The sequence below is a fragment of the Pieris napi genome, chromosome 10, assembly GCF_905475465.1.
Source record: "Pieris napi chromosome 10, ilPieNapi1.2, whole genome shotgun sequence".
Classification (NCBI taxonomy): domain Eukaryota; kingdom Metazoa; phylum Arthropoda; class Insecta; order Lepidoptera; family Pieridae; genus Pieris; species Pieris napi.
The window spans coordinates 2,897,015-2,924,088 of record NC_062243.1 but is presented as its reverse complement, the minus strand read 5'-3'; the positions used below and the strand labels follow the sequence as shown (position 1 = coordinate 2,924,088).

Sequence of the window (27,074 nt, the reverse complement as noted above, 5' to 3'; positions counted from 1 at the left end):
CCTTACTTAAAAAAGACTTAAAATAATAAAAAACTAAATGATAAAAACAAAAAAGTATAACAATAAAAAACAAACAATATAAACAAAAAACGTAAAATAATATAAAAAAACCGCCGCCCATGGACACTCTCAATGCCAGAGGGCTAGCGACTGCGTTGCCGGCCTTTAATACAAAATAAAATCCATAATTAAAAACAAGAGGGTCACATATCTTCTCCTGTCTAATGCTAATATTGATATTATATATATTATTGACAATGATTGAGATTAATATAATTAACTAAAAGAGAGTTTACTTAGTCAGAGACTATTTTTTGTCAAAATTTAATATAATATGTGTAAATCTCGATTCTATATATACTTAACTTACCTACCTATAAGATTCTTCGAATATTCTTACGAAAAATTGCGTGTATTTTTAAAGAGTTCTTTGAAGAATAGTTGTCCAAGTATGAACATGCCTGTATCCTTAACAAGAGCTACACGGTGTAGGGTGCTCGACCTTCCCCAATAAAGGGAAGCCTGTTTTAACTTGATCTTAGCGATACTTGTCGCTATTGATTAATAATCTAATTCTTACATATTTCGTCGTTTATAAATAATATACTGGCGTGAGATACGTAACGAAACTTTAGTTAAGTTACATATAAATATGTTAGTTAGTAATTAGAAGCTTAAAAAAAATTTAGAAATTTTTTGTTTGAAGCCAATGAGTACCACACTCATAAATTGTAATTTAACATTCGCTTTTCCGATAATGTCCAATAGCATGTGTCATTTAGATTTGTGTACCCTTAGATAGGCCACGTTAGTTTTTGTAAGCGTCTCAATCTCACTACCGGTAATTTTATGTTAGTTATAAGCTCCAATTTTAAACCATTAAAATTAGTTGTTAACCGGTTTCAGACACTTTGAACATAATATCCATACAAAAAACCGCCACCAAACTTAATTCGTGTAAGAAATTTAAAATATATATTTTTTAAACAACACCTTTTACTAGTGATAGATGTATATTATCACAACCATATTTATTTGTCATAAATAAAGTTTATTGTTTTAAGACAAAAGAGGTTTATTGAATAGATTAAAGTTGTTTTTGTCGTTAATATAATTAAAGTAAAGGCAAGCTTTCGAAAGTGTAAGGCGTGTCGTGTTATTAAACAATCCATCAATCAACACACACTATCATCAAATATTATGTTAAAATTTTAATACCCTACCCGTTGTATGCCATTTTCATAGAAAACATCTAGTCTATAATTCCTTTGTAGCGTATTTTTCTGAAATGTCAGAAAAAATAGTTTACATAATTTTGAAGGTTTTTTACTTCGTGATCATTATGTTTTCTTACAAGTGTTTGTCAAATTAAATGTTGTTTTTTTCTTCTTGTAACAATGAGTCAGTATGCTAAGCGTTAGAAAGCTCTTTTAAACATTTTTTTTAATCCTCCAGCTGTTTGAGGCGAATAAATACGATGAGTCTGAGAATGTCTACCTATACGTACGTGCCATAATCAGCTGATGCTTATCCACATCACGCTTGCAGGTTTAGTCTCGAAAGCCACCCTCCGAACTACGTATTTCTTAGAATTCGATAATTGGATTAAGATTTGTTGCTTCAAGTCCATGAGACATACAGGCGGTGCAACCCACAAATATAAATTAGTTTTGCGTGTCTTATATTATTGACATAGTCACTAGTAATATTAAGCACCCAAAATCAGTCACATATTAACTAGATTAATGTCAGAAGTAAAAAGTGTTTTTTGCTCTATTGCTTTATATGCACTACAATAGTATAGCGCCTATTGCGCAAAACAGAACACTTTTTGGTGAAACATAATTACAAGAAGTGTTAGAACAGGAAAACAAATGTAAACGGTAATTAACATTCTTCACAAATGAATTAATGTATAAATAAAACAATTATGAACGCGTGTTATATCCACGAAGCCGCTCGTCCGGGGACATAACGAGGCTTCTTCGAGAATATATGATAATTTTTGTAGGATAAGTAACAATTTTTGATTAACAAGGATTCCCATACAAAATTATACAACAATAACAACCGAGTACTGCTTAGGCCTTAGACCCTTGGACTTGGATTTCTGTGTCTGGGTCCATGTAGGGTTGTAGCGGTATTATAATTATAACCAAGTGATAAGTATTAATAGCGCATATATTAAAATCCTAAAACTGGTTGTCGAAGACATGATTTAAGAGTGATAGTCGCACCTATCCAAAGCACCAGCCAGAAATGGTTTAAATGATTACGTATCAAAAGTCATAAGTCAAAAATCATTTATTCATATAGGTACACTTATGAACCTAAAAAAAGAAATATACATTAAATGCTTCTAATTTTACATTTACAGCCAGTTCTCAAATCAAGGGCGTAGAACGGAAGAGAAGAACTGGCAATAAACTCTCCGCCATTCTTTTTAATCGCCAAGTATGACATCTTAAGTAATAAATAATAATAAAATAAATTAAAAACAGAGATTTGTCCTCTATCAGCAGGAGGCATTTGATTTTTTTTTAGTTTCTTACTGTGTGTCGCGAACATTCGAAGTTGTCTAACAGCCATTGTGAGTGAATAATCTCAATGAACACTAATTAAATTTCTTTACGTTCCCTCCGTAAACTCGTTAGCACATTACGATTGTTCTGTTGTGCAAATTTGTCTTTTTAGGGTCTTCTATTTATTTAAATGTTTTCATTCGTAATTAGGAATAAGAGATACAATTGTATAAGATAAAGTCGCATTTACGCAAGACTATGGTATCGTATATAGTGATATCATCAGGACATTTTCTAGACCACGACTTGATTTTAAAAAATGGATTTAAAAAGTTAGTTTTAGCCTATGTGCCCTGCAGATATTGCATGACAACGTAATATAATAACATTTTTGCGTTCGAATTACAGCTATGCACTAATAAATTGTTCTCTCTATGCAATTAACACTGGCTTATACGGTATAGGCAAACATCGAAAGCAAACAGACATGTATAATCCGAAAATTTACAACATGTGACACAGAAAGCTGTTCACCTACTCTTATTAAAAATCAGAATTGGATAAGAAAAAAATAAGAAAATTGAGCGGAAAATTATAAAATTTAAGAATACTTAACCACCATACAATTCAAACTTTTTGATGTAACCTTTTCGCGTTTGACTTAACATTGACAGAATGCGTGATGCAAATATCGTCAAAGAGGATGAAGAGAAAAGAAAAATTAATATCGTTTAAACAAATGCTTCGATCGGAGTTGTTATATTGATAAAATTCATCTGTTCTCATATCGGAATACCAACTAAACTATTTAACCAACATAACTAAAACAGAAAACAAAAAACAAAAAATGTTGTATATCATAAAGCATTAGAATAATAAACACTTTGTTTCTGAAATATTTTTTTAGGTAATTATACCAATTCGTAATAGTCATAGTTAACTATAACAACGTCTGTCGGGTCCGCGGTTCAAAAATAAAATTTTAGGGTACTCGGGTATGTTTTTATTCTGTTTTCTGTACCAAAGATTAACACAGTTTATGATATTAAAAGTTAGAAAAACTAGTTAATAACATACAGTAGCCAACTCACGTACACAACTTGTCTCATTTAATAACTAACGTTATAATTTGCTTTTGCGTAATATTACTGCGTAGATAACTTTTGTACCTATATAGATTTTCCTATAGAGCCCTCAGTAAGTTAGAAATAAAACAAGTATAAATAATATGCCTTGTTTTTTTTCTTTAACTATGGCTGATTTACACAGGGTCAGTAGACAAGTCAGTCGCAGCGCCAATGTCGGCGCCGCGACTGACTTTAACTGTTTACATGAAGTAAGTAGTAGTGGTGCGTTTCTCACGATGAGCACACGTGTGTGAAGTCAGTGGGATAAAATGAATTCTAAAAAACAACTGAAACGACGATTTAATTATTTGTTGAAAAATTTCTCAATTTTGCTGTTGAATGATTTAATAGAAATGGTAGAAAATGAGATAACTAAAAATAAACAACGCTGTTGACCGCATTTCTTTATTGTGGTAATTTAGGGACATAATATCCCAAAGGCACTCGTTTTCGCCATATAATTGCACCAATTTTAAGGTTTCGTTTTCGCTAAGCTTCATTTTTATCGCCAGCGAAAAAAACGTGGTCACTCTAGAACGCAGCGGCAATGACTAACCACGCACTGACTTGTCTGTTTACACGGGGTTTATTTGGCTGGCGCGGGGGTGCGCGGGTGGCGGGGGGCGCCAACTGACTTTAAAATATTCGTGTCCGAATATTCAAGTCAGCGCTGACTTCAAGCCACTGTACTGACTTCAAATCAGTTTACACAGGGTTTTTTTCGGGTCAGCACTGACTTGCCACGATTTTGTAGTCAGTTACTGACCCTGTGTAAATCAGCTCTGACTTATAGTAATTAAGCAAAATACAATTAGGAGAATTCAAAGTTATTGTATTTTTGGTAGCTCTGTTTATATAAGATTTTATTTTACCTTTACTTTTTTACACATATCAAATTAAATAAATAAACTTAACAACACAATGTAACGGGCTGTCGAAACTAACAGGTACCTCAAACAAAACATAGTTTATTAGATCATAGCGATCGTTCTGTACCCATTCTACCATAAGAGAAACATTTTTATTTATCATTTTGGGGAAAATATAGAATTATATATTTGCATACTAAGATGGCATACTTATGAAGCGAGGACATTAAACTATGTGCAATAACAACTAATTCAGGGGAGTAGAGTGAAAAAAAATATCAACACAGTTTAGTACTTGATATAATTTTTCGACAGTAGCTACGAAAACACAAAAATTAAGTATAACTTACAAACATACCCTTGTTTTAATTTAAAATAATTTAAATTTTATTATTTTCTAATTATTTTTATTATTACTATGTAGGTTAAACTTGAATGTAATTATTAATAATAAAATATTATTCTATAGATAAGTCGCTAGATAAAGAAATAAAAAAAAGGGTGCGTGTACTTATGTACGCGCGTAAGAAGTTATACTTTTTTGGCATTATTAAAAATAGTTTTTGATTGCATGCAAATAATTAATTACAATTAAATAATTAAAGACTGGAAAAGGAGTCATTATGGTCAATAAAATTCAGTTTACATTTGAAAAATTAAATAAATAAATATTTATTATTATTCTCTTACATTAAGTGTAACATAAATTCTACTATTATTCGAATGTTGTTTTTAAATTATGTCCAATGCCGTAGCATCTTCCGTTGGCAACTTCATTCTGTTAATTTTGTGTCACGGTGCGCGCGCATCGTAGAATTTCACTCTCATTAATTTTTCATAACGCGCCTAAAGAAGTAGAACTTCATAAATAATAATAAATTAATATCAAAAACCCCTTTTTCTAAGATCGAGTGCTCGCGTCCAAACGGTTTAAAGATGTTGACAGGAAGAAATAACGTGATCGGAAATTTTAAAATCGTATAGGTAACTTCGCGGAGAACGATTTATCAATTCCAACTGTGCTGACTTAGATTTGACGCCGCAGAACCGAGTACCTTGGAATAGAGAAGAAAAACGTGTTTATATTGAATGGAATCCGTATAATGAAGTTTTTCTATAGATTTCTTTGATACGTCTAAATCCTTAGTATACGAAAAATTTAATTTATTTGCGTGTATAATGCATATCTAAGTACCATTAAATCGAATTCGCAAAAAATGTATATTTGTATTTTATTGAGTAATTACGCATTTTTACCGATTTCATAAGAATTCAATGAGTTTGTTCAGTACGTATTTTGTTGAAATTAAATATTTTTGATGATGCATGTTTAGGCTTTCTAACAATTGTGCTAAATTTAATAAATAATTGTCCGCAAAAATCCACCAACTTTTCAAAAATTAATTACTTTCATTATTGACGCTTATAATAATGAAAGTAATTAATGTCAATTAATTTAAAATTAATTAAGTTATTATTAATTAATTTCATGTTAATTATAGGATGGAAAGTATAAAATCATACCAATGTCTGTACAATGTTAGCCATTAAGTTCAAGAACCATTACGGTCACGTTATGATGACATACAACCTAGATGATGTCTCCCTCGATTAACATTTCATTAAAATACTGTATAAACCTAACTTTTAATTATTTAGAACTTAGATGAACTTCGATTTCTCAACACTATACCTTATTTTGATTTCTTTCAAAAATATATAATATTAAAAATTTTCTTCGAAAGATTTAAAACCGTCTAAACCATTTAATCTGACCAATAATTTGTTTCGCGAGGGAACTCTAAAACTCAGGAACATTCGTATAATTTGTGGCGTCACTCTCCCTTACTCCACAGGGTAAAAAACCTGGAATGGATGGCCTCCCGAAGTCGCAGTACGGGTTATAAAATGTTCAGCGCTTTGTTGATCTGTGACGACGCTTAGGCACCGCCGAAGGGTAGACTTGCGGTAGGTGATGTCTCCTAATATTACCATTTAAACAAGTTTTATGTAAATCACGTCGGGCCTGAGGGAGATTTTCAGGGAGATTTTGAGACGCGTTTTTCCTTCGAAGTTTAAACGTGAAGGCGAAAGTTACAAGATTTCTGATTCTGACTTAATAGAATCGACCGCTGTAATATAAACTAATTTAAAATAATTGTTTCTCATATTTAGGATAATATAAGAATATTTTTTTATTTGAAAGGTTAAAGTTTGCAGAGGCATGATGTTCATTAGAGAATTTGTACGAATTTAACATCAGTTATAAATATACTGTTTCTTTATTAAAGGCCTTTAATCTTTAACCACTTTCTTAAACACAAAGTTTTCACTATCTATTCATAACTTTGTACATTCCCTAACAATCTGAAGCAACATCTTCTAAACCTGTTCTATGCAGAAATGAAGAGTATTCTTCTTTTGCAACAGTAGTTTAGTAATAAAATTGTATGACGTATGTGTTATACACAATTTATTACATCAAGTACCTTAAATCATTAATATGTCAAATGGAAGAGACTCCACACGACACAGGAAATCCTAGTGTGGGGGCTAATGCAGTTTAAAAATTACACATCTTTTTTTATTATGTGTAATAAAGTCTCTCTTCTTTCTGATGAACAACAGACTAGAGTGTGAACGTGACTCTGTATTGAGAGTATCATATAGACTATGAAACAAACATTAACCTAATATTTAAACTACTTTTATAAATATCAGCTAATATAGAACTATATTAATGACTAGAAGAAATGTAATATTTAAATGATAAATATAAACATGTATTTATGTGTTTATTCCTGCACTTTGTGGCGGACACAGGTTGCTTTGCATCTATGATGATTTCTTCGTAACTGAAGACTTTTAAGCGCACGGCTAGAGTTATAACGCATAACGGATTAAGAATCACAACATTAGCCACTATGCTAACTCTAAATGCGAAAGTATTAAAATATATTACTTGTTTAGTACCAACAAAATTAAATAATACCAGTCAGGTGATTTAAAGCACTCAATACTTCAGAACAATTATTAGTGGAGCTCGAGACGTTTTCTATTTACTTAGAACCACTCAACTATCGCCATTTCACACTTAAACTCCACTGAAATTGATTCTACACTTCAAAAGACGTTAACATTATTGCATCTTTTTTCTCATTTTATTTTGTAACGGTGTCTTCGATCGTTTCAATAGAAACACGCTGTTATTTTACTACTTGTTTGCAATGAGCTGTGATTTGTTTGAATAGCGTTCTTTAAAATTGGAAATATAAAACTGTAGTATTATGGAGTTATGAGTAATAATTAATACAATTGCGCTACAAATAAATGTATTTTATTTTATTGTGTACTTGTATTATCGTATAAGTTTTAATTGTATTTTTTAATTTTTAATTTCTATTTTTTTTTGTGAAACTTATGTTTACATTAATTGTCACACATTTTAGATGTAAGATTTTGTTAAATAATTAGTAGATTTAGTACTGTCTTTGATGTTGTAAGCTTAATAACTAAGCAAATATATAAATACAACCTTTTGTCAGCCTTTTCTGGTTTATCTTAGTGTTTCAATGATATCTCGTCATCAATATAAATTATCTTCAATTTGGATTTGGATCTAATATGCAGCTGTTTCGTAGCTACCTACTATTATATTTAATACAAAAAAATAATACAGCACAATACCCTGATAAAGGATTAAAGTCATAACTTTAGACTAAGAGGTCGGATACTGAACCACTAAGATAACTGCTCTATCTTAATAGAAATTTAGATTATTTGATACAATTTTAACAAGGACCTTTTGAAAACCTACATAATGAAACACATTCAAATTTAACAACATATGAGACTTTTGAACAGCTGTTTCTTAAACAACGTTCGTTTTAATTACCAACGCAAATGGCGTATGATTTTCGGAGGTGCCACGTGCCATTCTGTTTTGTTCCAGTTATAAGTTTACAGGGCTATTAACTTTACACTTTTTTGTGAAGTTATTTTATATATCTTACCACATTACGCTATTTACTTACGTACAAAATAATTTCTTAACAAGCTGAATATATTTCCTAGGATACATAGGAATATTTTCTCGTCTACACTTGAGCTTAATCAAAGCAGTTCGTAGACTGTTCGTAGCACGTAGCATGGATCACGTAGCACGTACCAAAAACACGTAGCATGAATAAACGTGTAGCGAGAATGGTCGATGCTTGTACGTCTTCTAGTAATGTCGCTAACTATTAATAATATATACTTTCATAGAAACCAATTTATATTGATGTAACAAAATATATAGGTACAAAACTTCGAGCCTGAGTACACAGTATAATATCTTAATTTGTATAATGAGCATGGAGAAAGTTAAAAATGTCGACTTTAAAACATGTGATATAACAAAATGATCATTCAATATTTTATCAATTGTAAGCGATGCAATGTATTTTTACTCTTATTGCAAATTGACTCCAAGACTAAACAAATAGTAATAAAACGTGCCTATAAGATGAGTTGAGATAAATATTACTATTCAAGTCGCATAATGTTAGGCAAACTGGCAAAAGCAATAAAAACTTTAGGCGTAAAACAGGAAAGTTTAACGACAATCGCAAAAGTTAAAGTGGTGTGTTGTAAATCTGAAGGTTTGTGTAAAAAAGTGTATTGCTCTATGAGTTCATTACTTAACAGAAATAACAAACAGTGTCGAATAAATTTGTAATCACACAAGCATAGCTTTAAAACCTTATAAAAGCATCTAGAATATACACGTATTTTACGTAGTGTCTTTAATTAATTTTATTCCATACCACTACATCCATTAATTCTATTTACATCCCATCTCTTACAATCTTACTTACTTCGAATTAATATTAATATATATGATTGTATTATTATAATTTGTAACAAGGTTTCTAATTTATTACTTGTGAATCGTAATCGTAAAATTATATTGATTCCGTTAACCTATTTAGAAAAAATCCTTAAAGATAAAACCTTAAAAAGAGCGTACCAATACTTAAACACACGCGCGAGGTTTCTGGCATTATGAGTCCCCATGGATGGGCAACACTCAAAAAGTCCAAAGTCAAAGTAAAAAATCATTTATTCATATAGGTAACACAATGTACACTTATGAACGTCATAAAATAAATATACATTAAATGCTTCTAATTTTACATTTACTGCCAGTTCTCAAATCAAGGGTGTAGAACGGCAGTGAAGAACTGGCAATAAACTCTCCGCCACTCTTTTTAATCGCCAAGTTTTTTTGTTTTACACAACGTTTGTAAGCTGCAACCATTACACCATGTTCCACATGACATCATAAGTAATAAATAATAATAAAATAAATTAAAAACAAAGATTTGTCCTCTATCAGCAGAAAGCATGGCGAAATAGGAGCACGCACTTACATTCTCGTGGGAAGAACACGCAAATACATAGTCGAAATAACTAACATCACCGCATAGGTACACGAATTCAAGTACGACCAAGTAGCACCAGTTCACGAGTACGACTCAACACTCAACATCTGGTGGTCTACCTGCCTACCTTTATTCTTAAAAACTATCATAATAAATTAAAAATACTTTTAATATTACTGAGAATCTACAAAGAATTTCAATAAAGGCCTTGGAGTATTTAAATTGATCCTCAAAAGAAACATTTTGCTGAAGTCAACGAAAACAAAAGAATACCGAAGCTCACACTTATAAGGATTCAATGAGTGACATTTGAGAATCCTTATAATATTTAATTCCGAATATTCTCTTTTTTTACATGTATAGAATTTAACACCTCTACAGATTATATAGCCCTCAGCTTACACTATAAGTATATTATGATTTGGGATAACTTTATTTACATTGAGATTCTTTGTCAGAAGTTATAATCCACAACCTTTTGAAGCAAAACAAACAATTTTAATTTTTTGTTTTTATTTTAATTAAATAGTGTAATCGCTTCAATTATCCAAAATACTTTTTAGATGAAGAGAAGCTTAGTGGTCCAGCGTCTGACTAAACTAAAACTAATATGGTTAAACAACGGCTACCAATGGATGATTTTTTTCTAGTGAAACAGAACAGGAGACATCATAAATTAGATCCAAATAAAACCGATATAGTATGTCCGAGAAGGCATACCAACGAGGCTCATTAAATCGTGGATGAATTTCTATATTATAATAGCTTTATAAGTAATCATAATAATCAAATACAGTATTTACAATTTTCTTAACCTATATTAAAAATTAATAAAATTAAAATTAAAAAAAAAAATTAAAAGTTTGTCCCTGTGGCAGTGTATCTTTAACGCTGGCAGCATTTCCTCACTGTATTGCGATACTCAGAGAGCTAGGAAAGCACCAGCTCTGGGGTCACCGATACTAACCAGGTGCCAACTTTAATCTTTAGTTAGCGCCTGTACATTTGAACCCCAAGGACAATAGTAGATTATAATGGTAATAATAAAACCTTGAATAAATATATAGTTTACTATAGCCATTTTATAAATATACACTACACACTAATAAATATAAGAATTTGACTTGCTTTTGAGGATCTATTTAAATACTATCTTTTACAATTATACTCAGAGTATTTTTTAATATTCTACAAATAAAATAAAATACTCTGTTAGTTACAGCTATACTAGCAAGTGTATAAACACATTTACTAATAATTGTTGTACTATTTTTATTTGTGCCGACAGCGGTGCAACGCAATAAAAGCTATTTGGTTTTCTTTCAATGTCCATTCCATCGTGAAAAATTACGGTAAGTGATTGTTTTTTTGTTTTAAAACAATAGTCAAGCATTCAAAAATAGAATGCAGTATTTTTTTTATAAAATCATGTTCGAAATTTAAAAATAATGTTACAGTGACAGATCTTTGGGACCGACTACGTATTTATGCATAGTTTACTGATCACATTATCAGTGTCTAGCAAGAGATGACTCAGCCATAACACAATATAAGTAAAACAACGAACCGCACTCAAGGAGCCATCTCACAAACGAAGGGATTATTCTTATAACAATAGATATATATTGCGATCATTTTTATCACCAATTGATTTGTAATAAATTGTAAAACGTCCTACTAATCATGATAATATTAATACAAGATTAATTGTTTTGTTTTTTATATCGCTGATGGAAAATGGAGCAAATGAGAACACTTAAATAATTAGGAAGGCAACGTGCGACCATTTTACTTCCAAACAATCTCTTCTGTAAGAAAAGATAAAATAGTTATAAAGAAAGAGAAGTGCAAAACTACAAATGTATTTAATGATATTAAGAAAAACAAAATTACCTTAACAAATAGACAATGTAAAACTAAAAAAAAATATATGTAAAACTTCTCTTCTTACATCGTCTAATCGTTTTAGTATCAATGATACAACACAACTTTACATTTTTGCGCATTATAGAATACGTATACCTAAATACAATGCATCAAGGATGCCATTACAATCAGGCAAAAATATAAAATTGAATTAGTTGCGTATTTGCGCCGCTGATTCGCCGCTGTAGATAATTTGCCCTGAATTTTATATATGCCTAAAGAATTAAGATTTAACAACTATCACTGAATATTATTCCTAAAATAACCACTCTAATTTATTATTCATGTGACGAATCAAAATTGTTAAAGTCGAACGGGTTAGAATAGAGGTTGTACGTGAGCGAAGGAAGCGCGGGGCGTGGACATAAATTCCCGAACGCAAACTCGAGCCAGATGTTTCCCTACTTTGGGAAAATAAATACGGATTAGACGCGACGCTAGTTCTACAACTGAATTATTGATTACTAATAATATCATCTTTTGTTTGGCTTTTAAATTTATGCAACTAAATATTAAATAATGACAACTATATGGATAGCACCAAAGGGAGAAAGGAGAAGAGGGCGCCCCAAAAAAAGGGGATAGAAGAAATAGAAGCGGTAGCAGGAAGCGAATAGAAAAAGAAAGCCATAGACAGAGTCTGTTGGAACAAGCTGGAGGAGGCTTTTACCCGTGAAGGGGTTCCGATCAACGGTACTGGAAAGGTAGCTAGGAAATATAGGATAACAAGATAAAAATAAAATGTAAAAAAATCTAAGCTGTATATTATGATTTTATTGTCTGGATTGGAAATTAAACAGGCTTTTTATTATTATTATTAAACATTAAATAAGATAATAATCCCGTGCAAACAACGCTTAGCCTCATATTCCATCTGCTTCTTGAATCATTTTTTTAATGGTAAGTGAGTCAATTGTCATAATAGCAAGTGATAATGGTGCAGACAGAAAGAAACAACGTTGTCAGGGTTGAGTGTATATTATATATTTTGTTTTAATTTAGAAATGTCTCGTGGCATCGTGCACATACTAGTAAAGGAAATTTTAAAAGGTTTATTTATACATCGATTTGGGAGGCGATAATGATATTTCATTCAGAATAAGTAGTTGTTTATGATACTAGATATTTCTCGCATCTTCTATCGCGTAGAAATAATTAAGGAATATAATTCATACAGAACAAACACGAAGCTTGACACATGAAAAATGTATTATGAAAGAATTTTCAAAATCGATTTAATTTTTCTAGCAGCTTTAAATTTTAGAAGCATACCTTCAGTCCCTGTTGAGATCAAGGAATTTTTAAGATGATTAAAAAAGGGGAATTTAAGATCCGACGATTACGATAAAAAATAATAATGGTTAGGAAGTATCAGGAGTTGTAACGTCACTGAATTATGCAGTGTCGACTATGGAAGTAAATAATCTATTGTGAGTGAGATTAACCGGTAATAAAGTTCTTAGATATCCTGAATTAATAAGCATAGACGTGACATTCTATTAATAAACTAAAAATCTCAGTTAAACCACGTCTCCGTGTACAGGATAAGGTAATTAAAGTTAATTTAGTATTCAACACTGTGAGCCAATTTAAAACGTACCCCTGGACACCCTGGTTGCATGTTAAACCAGACAATCTTGGTTTACATAGCTTTATGTATATAGAAGTGTCTAGTATTTAATATAACTTCTTCAATATATAAACGTGAAATTATTATATAACTTTGACGTTTCATTTGCATTTCAATCGTGGTCAAAGAGAAACTGTAACATCAAGTCGACAAATAACAATTTAGTATTATAATTACTCTAATAAAGTGTTGTTATCAAGGCCATCTATTGCCGCAATATTCTGTTAAAGCAATGAATGTGTAGTGCTCACTTTCAACTATGCCTTTGTTTGAATATAATTTGGCACTATAAAATTAGTTTAAAATACTTTACTGTAGAAGACGACAACACGGTGTTCAAATAAAAGCAGTGTCGTAATAAATTATTACGAAAAAATCTTTTGCAATTATTTTTAAACTATTCTCGACAATACGACTTTTAATACTTGAAACAGTATTTATCTACCTACAACAATGTAGGTAATTTTAATATACATTCCCCTACCTACCCCTCCCCATACGAACTTCATATAGGATAAATTACTAAACCAATTTTGTTGAAACTTGACTCATCTCTAAGTTGAAAAACAGGTGTTTTGTGTTTCTTTTTATGTATTAAAGTATACAATAAGTATACAATAAATACATCAATATAATATTTTTCTTTTCTTTTCTGCATTTATTATATTGCACACCCATACTCAAGTGAACAACACTAATATGTTTAAAAAACATTGTACATAATGTTAGTTGTATATGGTAAAATAAACAATTTAAGCAGTGTTGGCCTAGTGGCTTCAGCGTGCGACTCTCATCCCTAAGGTCGGTCATCGGCTGCGTAATATGGGACTTTCTTTCTATATGCGCATTTAACATTCGCTCGAACGGTGAGGGAAAACATCGTTTGGAAACCCGCTTGCCTTAGACCCAAAACAGTCGACGGCGTGCACAGGTCGCTGCCTATTTGCCTATTAGATTGGCAAATGGTCATGAAACAGATTCAGAAATCTGAGGCCCAGACTTAAAAGGTTGTAGCGGCACTGATTTATTTTATTTTTATTTTTTTAAACAATTAACAATATATATTTTGAAACACTTCCACATTTCTATATCAATGTTAAGACGTTCGTCTTGCATAGAAAATTACAGTTGAAATTGATGTCGTGGCCAGGATCACAGCTCAAGTTTAGGATTAAGCTTAAGACGAACCCGCTAATTAAAGAGTTTGATTGGCTATTTGCCATGCTGCACCTGTTCTTGCATTTATAATTAATTAAGCCGTCAATTAATTGTAACGCTTCTAAATTCTACGCGCTTTATTTGCATTCGATTTAATATAGACTTGAACTGAAATTCACTTCATTTATAGATATAATTGAGTTGAAACTTCTGTATTTTAAAAGTCATTCAATAAGGGTACCCAGTTTCAAAGGGCCAGCAACGCATTCGCGAACTGGAAGAATATCGCACTGTGATTTATAAAATGAATTTGTGTATTTCACGATTAAGCTCTAATTATCAAATCAAAAAAATGTAGTTACGAAATGAAGATTTTATCATGGAATATCACTACTTTTCAAATATTTATTAACAAATCAAATCTCCTGTCGTGTACTTGATAAATCAACCAATTACCAAATAATTGGTAAGTCTATTTTCTTTTAATTTCGTACGTAAATAAATGCCCCGAAATCCTCACATTTAACAAAGCCCGCATATCAACTTTGTCATATTTACTTCTCTTTGATTACCATCGTAGTTAAATTAAACACATCTGCACATTCACGTGATTGTATGGAATGTGATAAAATATTTTAAAAAAGGGTTTTTAACATTACTACTTGCTAGTATTAAAATATCTTTAAACAAAAGCATACACTCTTCTTTTACTACGTAAACGAATTACTATAGACAAGAATCTGGGCAGTCCTTAAGCGTATTGAGGACTTAAGGCCGATTTACATTATCTTAGTGTTTAGGAGAGTGCTTTAGTACAACTTGAAAGGCAAGTTCTTTAGTGCTTTAGTGCGTTGCGAGTGAACGTTTACATTTCTTCCAGTAGAGTATCATTACAGCGCCACAATGAACGCGCAACGACGTCGGCAAATACGCTCTATTCTACGCAAAATAATAACTGTAGTTATGGAACAAATAGAAGACGAGATTTTATTCGAAATAAACAAAAATAAAAGCACAACGCGCATAGTCCGCTCTAAGGCTTAAATGGAAATGGTCATATATCTAGAGCGGGATAAAAGATGGACACTTAAAAAACAAAATGGACTGCACCTACTGGAAAGAGATGTATAGGACGAGAAAAGAAAAGATGGACTGATGACGTATTGGAAATAGCGGGGAAAAACTGGATGAATGTTGCTCAAGACGAACCATTTATGTATGGTGACGTCTTTTACTCTAAATGGGGTCTTTCAAATACCAGAACAAAAGAAAACAAACCTCAATTTTCAGCATTTTTACTAATACAACTAATAATTATATTAAGAAATGTAAAACAACAATTGTTGTATGGATTAATTAATAAATATTTTTTTATAATAATAATAATAATACAACTTGTATCTGTCGCCGTAAAATTGTAAACACCGTTAGATTGTAATCTATCTCACGAGATTGTGAACTGTTGAAAGATTGTGAACCTCAACGCACTGCTTATAATTTAACGTATTATTATTCGGAAGATTGTAATCTATCGAAGTGAAACCGTCAAATTGTGAAACGGATCGCACCTCGCGCGCTGATTGGTTGAACGGAATATGCCCCGCGCCACCATATTTGTTTGTTAATTCGACATATGCGTAATTGTGCATTCACACTGTCGCAAAACTGTTGTCACAAACTTATACTTGACGAACCTACCGTAAAGTTTATGCTAATGTATGAAATATTTTATGTTCAGCAAGAGATATGTTTTAATATAAACTTTTACATATAAACAAATTTAAACTGCTGTCCTTTTTGATAAACTGTGCAAACTGCGCGAGCATCCGGAAAATCCTTTTGATCTTCAATCAAAGGCCACGGTTTCCCCACACGGCTTACTAATTCATTAACGAACGCACAACTTTTGACTAATTAAATATACAACACTTCGGTGTAAATTTATATTTTTTTAAATATATTTTTCTGACGAATGCGTAGGGTACTTTTCAGTTTTAGCTTGTTTTGCAGTTTGTGTAAGTTTTCTCTTGCGATTTTTCTAGTAAGCTTTTCCTCAAAGTAGAAGAAAACATTGAGTGTACATATATAGTTTTTGTTGACAATATTAAATCTGTATAATAATTGTTTCTTCCCTCCCAAAATTCATCAATCATAATTAGTACTTTACGTGTTGTTCCCACGAATGTAAGTGCGTGCTCCTATTACACCATGCCTACTGCTGATAGAGGACAAATCTTTTTAAATTATTTTTTCTATTATTAATGAACTATTAATTACTAAAGATGTCGTGTGGAACATGGTGTAATGGATTCAGCTCCTTACAAACATTGTGTAAAACAAAATAACTTGGCGATTAAAAAGAGTGGCGGAGAGTTTATTGCCAGTTCTTCTCGTCCGTTCTACGCCCTTGATTTGAGAACTGGCAGTAAATGTAAAATAAGAAACATTTAGGATTTAACATGTTTTTCTATATTGACGATCATAAGTGTAAATTATGTTACCTAAATGAATAAATGATTTTGACTTTTTCTTTGACTGTTATTTTATATTTTAATTTTTCCTGATACCTATTATAAATATATATATATATCCCTGAAAAAGCAATGTTGGCCTAGTGCTTAGGTTTCAGGTGTGAATCTTATCCCTAGAGCACCAAAAGACTTTCTGTCTATGTTCCCATTTAAAACTCGCTCGTACAGAGACGAAAAACATCGTGAGGAAACCGGCATAGACCCAATAAAGTCGACAGTGTGTGGAAAAGTAGAAAAAATCACAGAACAGGTACAGAAATCTGAGGCCCAGACCTAAAAGGTTGTAGCGATTGGTAGATATCCCTAAAAGAGCACCACTCGTAAACTTAGTGAAGAGAGATTGTGAAATACGTCGAAATAGAACTAGAATTGTTTATTCTTCAGTAATATACAGTGTGATGTTTAGATGCACTATCGAGCAGAGCAAGTGAGCACGTTTTATATTGCACGCTCGGAGGCTACTTCGTGTCACTTATTTTTGACATTAAACGAATTATGTCCGTGTTTCCGCACGGGTGAGACCATTTTTGATAAGATTTTCTTATAAACGTAAAGTTTGCAGCGTTATTACATTTGGGTCATTTTCAGTACTAACTAATGCAATGTTATAACAGTTTAATCTTATTTAAAAAGCAGCGTTTGCGTTGTTTTTATGTATGATATGTGGCAACGTTGTCCCACGATTGGGCCACGATCTGATGACAGTGCGACCTAATCTTGAAGAAATCAAAAAATGTCATTTTGGAAGCACGAAAGATGATAACAAAATAATGGTGACTTACATAGACAACGTCTCTTAGTCGAAATTTTAAATTTAATTTAATTGTAGCCGCTATATCTATATATATATAAATGTTATGTTGGTTTGTGTACGCTTCAAAAACTCAAAAACTTCTGCACCGATCTGAAATTTTAGCATGATACATAATCCGCATCAAGGATTGTTTTTATTTATTTTTTTTATCATTTTTTTTGTTTAATATTTTTTCATCATTTTTTTCCACAAGTTATGCAAAATTAAACTCATATGAAATGTTTTCTTTGCTTTGTTTCTCATTTCTCAACCATTCAATCACAATGTGCCACAGCGAAGCGTGGCCGAGAACAGCTAGTTTATTCCTAAAACTAAAGAAGTGTTTAGCATATGTTCAAGTGTGGCAATGAGAAACACATTCGTAGTACGAAATAGCCCTCTCACTGTTAATGGAGATCTTAATTTAATTAAATTAATTACTTTACTTAATTTAATTAAATTTGGCTAGTAAGTACTGTAAATAATTTATTACTCATTTGTCATAAATATTGTATAAGCTTGTAAATTGTTTTTTTGTAGACTTTTAAAACATATACTATAAAACTAGCTGACCGGGCAAACGTCATTTTGCCATATCATTTATAATAAAAAAATAGGGGTTGATTTTAGAAAGGTGAAAGTTAGGGGTTGTATGTATTTTTGTATGTTGTATCATAAAAAAATAGAAATCAAAATTTTTGTCTAAAAAATAAAAAATAAAATTTAGGGGTGGACCCCTAACATTTAGGGGGATGAAAAATAGATGTTGGCCAATTCTCATAGATACCGGATAAGCACAAAAAATTTCATCAAAATCGGTCAAGCCGTTTCGGAGGAGTATGGCAATGAAAACTGTGACACGAGAATTTTATATATTAGATACATATTTAACCAAACAAAAACAATTTTTCCAGAAAAATATATTAAATTCAACCTACCAAACACACCTGAATGGATGTTTATAATTTGTGAACATACTGTATACAACTCCTTATTATACTGATTTGTTGAAGTTCCCAACTTCTCGGAGCGCACCCAAGAGAAATAAGTCTTAACAAAATGATTGCAAACATGTACCTACGTTGTTAGTTCCATTTATCAAGGTGTATTTATTTACCTTACCTCCCTAAAGGATAATTCACTTTCTAAGCATCGTATCGAGCCACTGGGACATATAATGTGTTTTTCGCTTTCAGGACGAGTTTAGTTGAAAACTAACTAGGGTAGTACTTCGAAGGCAAGCTATTTAATTAGTGCAACACTGATTATTTTGTCAAATTTGAATGTCCTAAAAAAATAACATCAGGTATTTGTTTAGAGAGATTGATTCTGTTTATTACACACAAATATTATGTATTTACAATATTCTTACCCTACATAGAAATAATAATTAAAAATTGATTAATGGAAAATTTAAAAAAAATTAAAAAGTTAGGTCACTGTGGCAGTTACCTTGAATGGCAGCATTTCCTCGCTGTATTGTGATAATTATTCGTTGAGCGAGGAATGCACCATCTCTGAGGTCACCTATGCACTGAAATTAGTCAAAATTTAGATGTACAGACATATGGAGATTTCAGTTTAAATGATAAATTTTTTTTTATTAAAACTTGACTATTGCTGCCACACAAACAAAAATAATGTTCCAAAAATATATTGCATCGGCCGGGAATCGAACCCGGGCCGCCCGCGTGGCAGGCGAGCATTCTACCACTGAACCACCGATGCTTGAATACTTTGTATCAAATATTTTATTACATTACAGAGATTATTTTAAAAAGTTAAAATAATTCTTTAAAATACGATGCATCGGCCGGGAATCGAACCCGGGCCGCCCGCGTGGCAGGCGAGCATTCTACCACTGAACCACCGATGCTTGTACATGAGTCTCTAAAATAATTAACTAAATCATGATAATGCCTATAATGTCATATTTGTACAGCTTTATTTTCTTTACTAAACAATTATTACATATTTTTTACACAATAAAATATTCCACATGTAACACGGTAGTGAATCTAATGGCTAAATGCTACTTTGGGTGGCCTTGACTGTGGCTAATGTGTCCACACAAGTAACATCCCATACCAAAGCCCGTCCCATCCTCCAAGGGATCACAATGGAACATGCCTAACATTAGAAAATGCATTATTTTTGGTACTACGATGACATGAAATCGAGGTACCGAATCAATATACAGCTGATTGTCCTGGTTACGTATTCATAATGACAACTTCTATTGCTACGGACATATTTTTACTCCTGATCTTAAATTCTTTATTTACAAGGCTTAGCATTGGTATTTCACATATAATACCCGGTAGAACAGATTCAATTAATTTTCTGGCTTAATTCTCTAAAATAATGTTATTCTATTGTTATTTCAACAGACTTTTGAACGCATATACATTTTATTTTGACCTCACCTGATGTTAAGTGATACCGCCGCCCATGGACACTCTCTTTTAAGAATTGGTACGCTAAGTCGAATTGGTTCGGAAATACTTCAGTGGGCAGCTGGTTCCACAAATTGGTGGTGCGCGGTAAAAACTGCCTTGAAAAACACTCAGCTATGGAACGGCGGACGTCGAGGTGATGCGGGTGGAATTTCGTATTCTGCCTCGAGGTCCGATGATGTACATGAACATATATTCTCCAACTGATAATTTTTGCTTAAAACATTAACCAATTAGGCGCTACAGCCTTTTTAGCTGCAGATTTTTTGCATTTTTGAACATTTTTCTATATAGACAAGGTACGCATTTTCTCACAGATCATCAAATTTTGAGTCTAAGCCTCCACCATTGAGATACCAGTTGGCTTTGAAACCTCGGTTGAAACTCCATAAAAATCCAAATCAAACAAAATCAACAGTAAAGCTAATACTACAATGACACGGTAAATAAAAATCTTTATGATTTCACGTACCTTAGATCTCGTATTAGAGCTGAGATTAGCAGGAATATCGGAATGAACGGCGGATTAGCAAATATTGTCCCGGGTCAGCCCGTGTGGACACAGCACTCGAGTTTTTCCATTGAAATCCGCAAACCGTGCGTCGTGTGGACACTTTACATATTGACTTATTGCTTATGTTACCTATTGTCAGTTTTTAAATATTTTTTTAAAAACTGACAATAGGCTTAGTAGCTTAGTTATTTTTTAATAACTTCTTTTTTTTTTTTTTTTTAGTAGACTACTATATAAAAATTAGTCGGGTTTTCCTTCCTGACGCTATAACTCCAGAACGCACGAACCGATTTCCACAGTTTTGCATTCGTTGGAAAGGTCTCGGGGCTCCGTGAGGTTTATAGCAAAGAAAATTCAGGAAAAATTTCAACAGAGAAGCGGGATCACCAAACGAAATGTTACATAAAACGAAGCCATCTGGTGACGAAACGGAGTTCGCCGAGTTTGCTAGTTTTTTATATATTACAAGCGGACCCGACAGACGTTGTCGAAATCAATTTCGAATTGGTATAAGTAACTAAAAAAATATTTCAGACACAAAGTGTTTATTATTCTAATTCTTAATGATATACAACATTGTTGTTTTTCTGGCGGGTATATAAATAGTTTTGTACATAATTATTTTATATGTATTTTATGGTGGTTAAGTATTCTTGAATTTTCTAATTTTCCCCGCAAATTTCTTAATTTTTCTTAGGTTCTTTCATAAGAACCTTCTCCTGACAATAACAAACACAACAAAAAAAGAATTAGCGCAATCGGTGCAGCCGTTCACGCGTGATGCCGTGATCAAGGGAAATAGGGATTCATTTATATATAATTATATATATAGATTTGAGAATATTAATCACATTATTTATATCGAATTCTGATATAATTACCAATAAACCTAATTACTACTCAAAAATATACCCAGTGGCGCTACAACCTTCGACTTTTTGAGTCTAAGTCCGATTTCCTAACGATGTTTCCTTCTCCGTGCGAGCAAGTGTAAAATAGGAAAAGAGACAGAAAGTTCATTGATGCGGCGGCATTCCAACCTACGATCTCGGGGATAAGAGTCCTCCGCTGAAGACACTAGGCCAACACTGCTCACAGCCAAATCATACAAAAATAACAAAAAACCAATTTTTTGTATCTAATAGTAGGCAAACGGGCAGAAGGCTCATCTGATATTAAGTGCTACCACCGCCCATGCACAGTCAGATTGCCACAAGGCTCGCAAATGCGTTGCCGGCTTTTTACGAATTCGTACGCTCTTTTCTTGAAGGACCCTAAGATGAATAGGTTCGGAAATACTTTAATAAAAAACTAATTTTGGTTGTTGCCATCCTTATAAATTTGGGTATAAAAACAATTACAACATATTCAGGACTGTCGAACTTTTTTTTTTAAATTCGGTCTATCTGGAGTAAGTAGTTTAGTTAGAAGCACTAAATTATCCTGATATCTATCCACAAGAAAACATATAATGATAACCATTCTTTGTGACATTGAAACAAATGAAATAATAATAAATAATCGAACTTCCTATTAAACTAATAGAAAAATAATTTTAATGCAGTTAATTAAAATTTCTATAAAATTAGTCATCGATATTTACACTACTTCCTCTACAGGTGGAGTAATTCGACCTGGTATCGACGCCACGACATTCACATACAATAAGGGTCGAAAGAGCACAAGTCCAGAAGTTACAAACGTATATTTGTTTGAGTATTCAATGATTTAAAAACTGGATTAGTACACAATTTACCTCAGGTAAAAAAACAACTCTTAGTACAGCCAGATACTTAAAAAAACTACTGTAGCCGAATACAATATTCAATAACAACAGCATTTATAGGCGCTTAATTATCTATTTCATGGTATGTAACGACACACATGAGATTAGCTATTACAACCTACTTGATAGTAAAAGCCTATCAGAATTCCCGTAAAATCTACATAGGTTGCTATAATCGTCCATTAGTCAGCTAGTGGCCAATTACGCGTCCATTAGAGTTAAAACATACTCTTATAAATTCGGTTCGATGTTACGGCAGATTTCACAGTATTTTTTTATTAAAATTATAACCTCTCCTAAAATGAGAGGAGTTGTTTGGTTATGAATCAAACCGTTCAATTACAGTTTAGTAAATTTTAATCACTCAAATATATGTATTCCATCTTTGGCATATATAATTGATTTGTCATATGTAATTTCAGTTAGCTTTAGGATTACGAAATAAATAAACGAAACGTCTGCAAGTTCATAACTTAAAAAAAGATTGATTTCAATCTTACTTAATAAAATTCATAATGTGAATATTTTTGGAATATAAATCACGCGCTCGTTGTCCCCGGAGCTGTTGTTTTTCTCTCACAGCGTATAAGCAATACATAGCAGTCAGTTAATACTGGCAGCATTAAGGAACTGCCCCAGGAACCAAGTTTTAAATCAATTTAAGGGCTAAATATTTATTGCTAAGTAATTTATTCACAAAACTAATTTCTGGTATATGCAATTTAAAAGTAGCGTTCAATCAACAACATCCTTCCCTTGTTGTTTCATCGCGAATCTCTCTTAATAGCTATTTCACCGTAAAGAGGCCGCGTCGCTCGGAGCCTTCCTCGGAATTCCTATAATGAAATAAGTAACGACCTCCACCATTCCTCGAGCAAAATGTTGCCAGAAAGTTTCCAACCACGTACATAGTGTGTGTTGACTTTAAAGTTACTACTTCGTAACTTTCCAAAGTATAAATTGCTATGGTGACCGCTAACATCAGTAAGACCCGGTTCAAGTTTGGATGGACTCAGGTTACGGAACTAAAAATTGTATTCCGAGCTTGTGGGAATTTTAAAGTGTGTTTATTTCATCTTTACCTGCCCTGCGATTCTGTAACTCACTTTTCGAATTCAGACAGCGGTTTTCGCATCGGCGGTCGCTCTCAAATCAGTCAGAAAAGTGAGTTACAGATTCGCAGGGCTGAACGTAATAATTGGTTAAGATAACTAAGTGCGTGCTGCTATTTCACCATGCCTCCTGATGATAGAGGACAAATCTTTGTTTTTATTTATTTTATTATTATTAATTACTTAAGATGTCATGTGGACCATGGTGTAATGGTTGCAGCTCCTTACTGGCAATAAATGTAAAATTAGAAGCATGTAATATGTATTTCTTTTTTTGACGTTCATAAGTTTAAATTCTGTTACCTATACGAATAAATGATTTTGATTTTTTTTAAACATAAACAAGTACAATATTTATACAGTATAATATAACTATTAGAAAGATGATATGTAAAAACAGGAAAGCCGATAATTAAATAGGAATGTTCAAGTTTCGCAATTGCCAATGCTACGACGAAGACTCAACTTGAAAGTAATTACGACGTAAGGCCTGAATTAAGTATTTTCCTTAATAATCACAGACCTGGGTGAAGTGAATGGCCCAGTGAAAATCAGTGTCACTGATGACAGCAGAACAGGTCCCACTTTAAGTTAAAGTGAGTACGTCGTTCTACATCTGCCCTGCGATTCTGTAACTCACTTTTCGAACTCACACAGCGGTTTTCTCATCGGCGATCGCTCTCAAATCAGTTGTGAAGCAGTCATTTTATGATTTGGCATTCTGAAAAGGTGGGAGCTTGTAGGTTATTGTTTTTCAGAATGCCAAATCATGAAAATCATCTTTACGAGTACATCGGAGACCGTAATGGGTCCGTTCCGCTCGCAGAGCAAGGCGGGCATCAAGGTCTGATTTTGCCATTTAGAAAAATATAACCGTATAGTGCGAGATATAAACATTTAGGAATTACTTTATTTAGTTGTCGTTTATACATTTATTAAATTAAATCACGTCAAAGTACGATTAAAATTCATAAATTTACATGAGAAACGTTGCTCAGTATAATTTACATTTCAGAGCTTTCACTAATTTCTATGAAAACTGATATAATGTTAAATAATAAATGTTTTTATATATAAGTTTTTATATACATACAATATTAATTTTCTGGGTGACTTTCATGGCTGCTTCAACCTCCTTCGTTTCACATGATTTTTAACCTACAAAATAATTAAAAATGGATAAATAGCAAACTAAAATAAGTTTAAAAAGCTTAGTCCTTGTGGCTATGTACCTTTAAAGCTGGCAGCATTTCCTCGCTGTATTGCGATACTAATTATTCGTTGAGCGAGGAATAGGAGGTATTACGCTGTAAAACAACACAGTAACTCCTTCACTCACAACCAGCCACACACTCTTGGACTCACGCGTGATGTAAACAGTTAAAAAATGTAATTGTAAAAATAAAAATTGTAATGAATAACTTAAGTTTGTTATGGAAGAGCTGAGAACACAGGTATTTTTTACTTAAAAAAGTTCCTAAATCTTAAACATTATAAAGCATTGTTTATACACATTTTTATTTAAAACCTGGTTGCATAGATTTCCCACTGATGAAATCGCAGACAATAGATCATTCTACGAAATCATTTTACATATATTGTTTAGATGGTTAGGGAGAATTTAATAGAAAGAAAATATGATTATAATTTGCAATGAGGTCGTGTGAACGGTGCAAGTTGGTCAAACAATGTGGCATGTTGTTACGAACTTCACCAACGCGCCATCGGTGCACGATATTGTTTGCGTTGCTTATGCAATATCAATAACAAGACTAATTTAATTTTAATTACCAATATACTAATGTTGATACAATTACAGCTGACAAAGCGTAAGATTGTTAGAAAGCTAATATTAGAATCTACTTCCATATAATAGTTACACTGTAGCGTTGAGCAGTGTTGGCCTAGTGGCTTCAGTCTCCGACTCTCCGGGCTACTTCTACCTTTGTTTTACAAATATATATAGACAATATATATTTACAATATTTTTAAACTACAAATTTATAATAATTATTATTAAAAATGGATAAATAAAAAAAAATGTGTGCGTGTACTAGGTGTACACACGTAAGAAGTGAAACTTATATAAAACCTTTGTTGTACGCAGAGCCATAATTGGTTTGTTTTAAGTTTAGAGGTCCGAAACTATTTCTTTAAACACAGTATATTTTGATACACTGCCTAGCATACAATTTACAAATTAATTGCTGTAAATTGCGATTAGGAAATTTCAAGTCGAAAATGTAATCCGTTGTCAAACTTCAAAGTCAAAAACATACTATATGTCATATTTTAACGCCGATAAAGAAGTTTGACTTCAAAAAGCAACATGGCGCGTAACGGAAAAATGTGACGCGTAACGCAAAAATGTTACACTAAATTTTTTTCCAACCCTGATAAAGAAGTTTCACTTCAAAAACAAAAATAAATAAGTATTTGCAAACGGTAACTAAATGTAACAAGGTAAAGGTCTCTATCATTAATATGCAAAATGAAAGAAACAATTATTTTGAAGACGTCTGAACATAAAGCACAGATTTGTATAAGCAATGTATGAAATACATCAACTTGACACTACAGAGTAAACAAGTTTCCAAGATATGTAAGTTATATTCTGTTTTACCACCAAAGTTGGTCTCGTCATGTAATCTATGTCTCGTAAAAAGTTAATAAGGTTTCACTTTATTTATATTTATAAGCTTATTATAGGACAAACAAGAAAAACCTTTTAATACATTGCATATTTTGCATGATAAAATTCGGAGTTAGGAACATTTGCACACTGTAGTGTACTCTGTTGTTCTCCATTAAATGATCTCCAACAATAAATAGACCAGGGCAGCCTTTAAAAAAAAAAGTGAAAAAAAATAATAGTAGGATGAAACCTATTGGAAAGTGTGGAGAATATTATAAAAATTAAAGGAAAAATAATTTACGGGCGATCTGAGGTCGAAAAGGAGAAGGGGGGAGTTTTAAAGGTAAAAAACGGTTTATCTCGATTTCCGGCAAAACTAAAAGTCCTATGGAAAAAAGTCAAATGGCAAAGTTGTAGATAATAAAAAGATCTAAAACTTTTGTTTTCACACATTTTTCACATAACCTCAAAATTTATGTGAAAAATTCAACAATCAAGTTTTTGGTTTTTATCTTTTACAATTTTTTTTCCCCACGAAATTTGGTGAAAACCTTTTTATGTCTTTAATACGCTGTAATTTATTAAAAGT

General features: G+C 32.3%; 2 non-coding genes across 2 annotated transcripts; both read right to left on the bottom strand.

Moving 5' to 3' along the window:
• Positions 1-19,639: 19,639 nt before the first annotated feature.
• Positions 19,640-19,710, bottom strand: Trnag-gcc. The gene has a single exon. It is a non-coding gene; the product is annotated as a tRNA-Gly (tRNA).
• A 77-nt stretch (positions 19,711-19,787) lies between these two features.
• Positions 19,788-19,858, bottom strand: Trnag-gcc. The gene has a single exon. It is a non-coding gene; the product is annotated as a tRNA-Gly (tRNA).
• Between the last annotated feature and the right edge of the window lie 7,216 nt (positions 19,859-27,074).